Raw genomic sequence first — 5547 nt, 5'->3', positions numbered from 1 at the left:
ACTACCTACCAATTTGCAGTGAGCTTTCATTCCCAACACCTGACACCTATTTGCCTTATTGGGTTATAGGAGCCTGTTTTGCCTACCAGCATGAATGTGCCTGGGAATTTATGTCCTCCTGGGAACAGGAGGCCAATAATTCATTACCACAGAGATGTAAATACTCCAGCTCCCTTGCTCCTACTGGGGACATCTCTGAGGCAAAACCTACACTGTCTCCCAAACTCCTAAGAATTGATCTGGACCTTACTCGATGTCCCTTCTAGATCTTCTCTTCTCTGCCACTTTTTCCTGGGAATGTGTCCTAACAGATCATTTTCACAGGAATCCTCATTTCAGGATCTGGTTCTTGAGGATTTGATCTAAGACAGTTGTTTCTGCAAGGGAACCTAGGATGCAGACTCTCAGGATAGACTTCTGGAGTTAAATCACTCACAGGCCAGATGGCACAAGGACCCTCTTGATGTTAGTAAGAGCAGTGGTAATAATCCTGGCCTAATGTAGCAGTATGATTATGAAGACCCTCTCCTGTGGGACACTGGGATGGGAAATGGGATACTGATGAAAGGACATGCACTGGCTTGGTTAATACTTCTAGTGTTGAGAGATATGGGGAAATAGCAATTATAACAACTTCGAAGTTGGCTCTTTGATGGTCAGTACCACTGAGGGACTCAAGCAGGAGAACTACATCAGAGCATGATATGAAAGTCAGAAAATCTCCCTGGCAGCATTTAAAGATACCACAATCTCCAATAGCCAGAAGGAAGACCTGTTCTGAAGATCAGACTCAGGATTTGATGGTTAGACTAGCAGAAACACAAAGAAGGCTGGATTTAAAGGCCCAAAAATTATCTTATACTAAAGACAAGTTTTGGGTAAACCTGAAACTTATCCTGCAGGAGTGGCCATACCTGGTGCTGGAAGATAACAACCTCTTTGTCTGAAGACCACATAGAAAGCACTGTTGATACAGATGCCTTGAAAGAAAAAGCTTACTTGGTCAGTTTCTGTTATAGTTTCCTCTAATATCTGACAAATAATAAACCTAATGCTAGACAAATAACTAGGTCAGGTCCTAACTGGTATAGTGCTGGTCCCACTAAGGGAGGGAAGGGATTTTTCACCAATAAAGTGTCAGGAATAAGAGTGTGTCTGGAGTATGGGACCAGGGTTTTGGGGCAGAATGTAAGACTGGATAAGGGAGACTTTGTCAATACGGGGATACAGTGCTGTGACTCAGGACTTAACGTTATATAAGCCTAAATTGGATGCCTGAAATTGTCCATTCGTGGAAAATTAGTAACTCAAAAGCAATACTAGGGCTTCCCTGGTGGCGCAGTGGTTGAGAGTCCGCCTGCCGATGCAGGGGACACGGGTTCGTGCCCCGGTCCGGGAAGATCCCACATGCCGCGGAGCGACTGGGCCCGTGAGCCATGGCCGCTGAGCCTGTGCGTCCGGAGCCTGTGCTCCGCAACGGGAGAGGCCGCAACAGTGAGAGGCCCGCGTACCACAAAAAAAAAAAAAAAAATACCTGCTATATGCTGAGATAATGTTTTATTTAAAAGATTTATAGGATGCTAGGATGGTGGCCTCTATCATATTCCCATTCAACTCACCATTTTGTGGCCCCAGCAAAAATGGATTGTAACAGAAGATGAAGGATTACCATAGACTTAATCCAATGGTAGTCTTAATTGTGTGTGTTGTGCCAGATGGCATATTTTTAATAGAACAACTTTATTTTCAGCATGTATAGAAGTCCTAGTTCCCAGAAGAGAGGAGTGCTTCCAGGAATGGGCTTAGTAAGGCTTCCAATAAGCCTAAAACTATGAATGCTGACTTGTCACGTTGGGATCCTCTTGCTGGTAGACAGAGAGTGAAAGAAAGAAGTCACCATACTGGCCAGGAGTATTTAACCCTGATCATTATGAGACAGTTGGTTGCTACCACATAAAAGGGACAGGGACAAGTATGTCCAGAGCTCAGGGAATCCCACATCCATTTTAACTATGAAAAGGTAATTACAGCACCTGCATCAAAGTTATGGCATCAAACCTTCAGAGATGAATTATTGGGTTACCCCACTCTGCAGGCAACCCAAAGCAGCAAAAGTGCTGGCCAAGAGAGGAGACCTGTAATGGGTAGATGAAGAAAGATGATGAATATCAGTTAAGTCCTTGGGACTGATTACAGCAGCAGGGGTGTAAATGTTTCATTAATCTTTTCTTCCTGAAGAATCAGTGCTATGAACTTAATGTGAAGAGAGAATGGAACTGAAGAGTGTGATCGATAAGAGAAGCTGTTGGTGCTCTGCCCTTATCTCCTGGGGTCCTTTATATTTTGGAGCACACAAATTCCCCTTGTGCCTTCACTGGCAACAGCCAGCACACCCATCACTTGGTTTGAGGGCTGTCCTTGGGCTGCTGGAACCTACTTGGTCTGTACTCACTGAAAGGTAAAATTGTCTGGGGAGTTAGGACCTCCCAGAGGCAGCCCTTAGCCAGGGATTAATGGGTGCTGGCATATACATAATCCAACTTCTTTAGCTTTGGTTAGGAAAACTCTGAGGTATGGTCAAGGCTATGCCCACTGCTCCCTTGCAGAATGAACCCCAAATTGCCTTCCTGCAGATTTAGCTTGTTACTGCACACTTGTTTGCTCTCCTTTATTTTTCTGCCCACTTCCCTCCTTCCCTGCTGTTTTCATTGTTTTTCTGAAAATACTGTCTATTAAATCACTTTTACAGGAATCTTAATATCAAGGTCTGCTTCTAGGAGAGGCAACAAATTTATTTTGGTAATAATATTAGTGTTATTTTGACATTAATATGGGTATATTATAATAAAGCAAGAAAAGTAATTATATTAACTAAGACGTTCAACATAAGGGGAAAATGCAAGAGTATAAAATTAATGAACTTTAAAAGAAATCACTCTAGGGCCTCCCTGGTGGTGCAGTGGTTGAGAGTCTGCCTGCCGATGCAGGGGATACGGGTTTGTGCCCCGGTCCGGGAGGATCCCACATGCTGCGGAGCGGCTGGGCCCGTGAGCCATGGCCGCTGAGCTTGCGCGTCTGGCAACGGGAAAGGCCACGACAGTGAGAGGCCCACATATTGAAAAAAAAAAAAAAAAATCACCCTAACATTCAATTTGAATTGGAAATATTAGAATTTATGATTTTTCTCTTAAAAACTGTTTCCAAATTCTTCCACTGAAAAGGCCTAGACGCAATGAGCACCCCAGTGCCCAGTGTGTGGTCTCCAAATGTTATTTCTTTCTGAAAGGAACCAGCACTCCTTAAAGTCCAGGTCTGGGATGAGAAAATATTTGGGGACCCTAGAATATAATTTGTGCTAGAAAATAAGGAAGCTAACCAAGATCATTAGGGTCATGTCATAAAGACATAGAAGCCAGCTTGAAAGGACTCTTGCTGGCCAAAGAGGAGACAATCTGAGAATCAAAATAGAGTAAGGACTGTGATGGATTGAAACACATCAAATTCCATGAGGTCATAATTTTACTTGGTCATCTTTGCTAAGGCACTAAATTATTATTCTGGAATTTTATAAAGTATTTATCCTGACTTTCCTATTAAATCTGTATTTAAGGGTAACCAAATATTTGATTAGGTATATTTCCTGTTTTGTAGAAAATTCCAGCTCATAAATGAAGGCATGATAGAATTATAAAATCACCATTTTGCAACTTCTAATGAAATAACAGTTCTAGGTAACATTAACAACAGCTAAAATCACAGGTGAAATGTTAAATACTTTATTAGTGGATAAGTCAGAGAATATCTGAACCCCCTGATCAGTCTTACTGAAAGTGAGACAACCTGCTATGGTGAAAACATCCAATACCCCTACGAAGTATTCATGTCCTGAATCTAACGAAGTCTCTCTGTATACTTAGTAGTTCCCAGGATATAAGGGGATAAAGAAATATATCAAATGACACAGGAAGCAATTAGCCAAATCGATTAGGAGAGTCATTCTGCAAATGACTCTTGTATTATTGTTGTTTTAAATAACAGCAAGTAGAAAAGAGGGGGAGGAATTGTTATGAAATTAAAGAGAGCCAGAGAGCCATAACAATTAAGTGTCATATGTGGATCTTGTTTGGATCTTCATTTAAATAAATCAAGTATAAATGGATAACCTTAAAGCAGTTAGGAAAATTTTCATAATGACTGGATATTAGATGATATTAAGGAGTTATTGTTTATTTATTAGACGTGCTGATGGCATGTTATGTTTTCAAAAGTCCTAATGAACTATGTAGTCATGCTGTACTTTTTGCAGGAGAAATGACATGATATAATACAGAAAACAACCTTTGGGTATATGGAAACTCAAATGGCCAATTATTGAAAATTGTGGAAACTGGTTAAGGGATACATGGTTATATTAGACTGGTCTACTTTTTTTTTATGTTTGAAACTTTCCATAATAAAACGTTAAACTTAAAAACTTAGTAAGGAAAACACAGAATCCAGATGTAGAATCCAGAAGTAATTTCAAAGGGTATGACAGAGCAGTGTAAAGCTTTGGGGCCAGCAAATAGAATGATGGTTCCCTCCTGGGTAATCAGTACATAGAACTGGGGATATTGACACCAGATAGGAAGGCTGTTTGCTTAAAACATGGACATTAAACAGCTGCTGACCTGGGACTTTCAATCAATAAAAGGGCCCCTTCCCAGAAAATGTCAGAAATTGCCAGCTTTCGTGTCAGACAGGACAAACAGCGCAAACATCCTGGAATAGCCAGATGAAAATCAGCAGAACGTAGACTTCAGAAAAAGAAAAATAAAATCCAGCTGTATATGACAAGACATCAAAATCTCTTGGGCAAATGGGTTAAGGTTTTCAACATTTTAAAAAACTTTTTATTGGAGTATAGTTGATTTACAATGTTGTGTTATTTTCAGGTGTACAGCAAGGTGAATCAGTTATACACATACATATATCCACTTTTTTAGATTCTTTTCCCATACAGTTCATTGCAGAGTATTGAGTAGAGTTCCCCGTGCTATACAGTAGGTCATTATTAGATATCTATGTTATATATAGTAGCGAGTATATGTCAATCCCAATCTCCGAATTTATCCCTCGCCCCCTTACTCCCTGGTAACCATAAATTTGTTTTCTACATCTGTGAGTCTACTTCTGTTTCAACATTTCTTTAGAGAGAAAATAACTTGTTTAATTTATAGAGCATCTTCTATGTGCCAAACATTTATTGGGCACTTTAAAAGCGCAATAAAAAATTTTAAATGCTTATGTATGTAAGAAACTATAGTGCACAATTTTTTATTTAAGGGTTTAGATGTCCCTCTCTGCTCAGTAGTTTGCCTTCAAAGGGTTCCAAGGTAAAATGTTCCCAAGTACTGCTATAGATAGGAGGCTGAACCAGCAGAACTTACAGTCAATGCAGGAGAAGCCACAAGGGAATTCATACTCTTCAGAGGACACACCTCAATAGAATGTACCTCATTCTGAGTAGCTTGAATATCAAACAGATGTGACCTTTGGAAGAGATGA

This window comes from Lipotes vexillifer, unplaced genomic scaffold (assembly GCF_000442215.2).
Source record: "Lipotes vexillifer unplaced genomic scaffold, Lipotes_vexillifer_v1.1 scaffold56, whole genome shotgun sequence".
Taxonomy (NCBI): Eukaryota; Metazoa; Chordata; class Mammalia; order Artiodactyla; family Lipotidae; genus Lipotes; species Lipotes vexillifer.
This window is presented reverse-complemented; position numbering follows the sequence as displayed.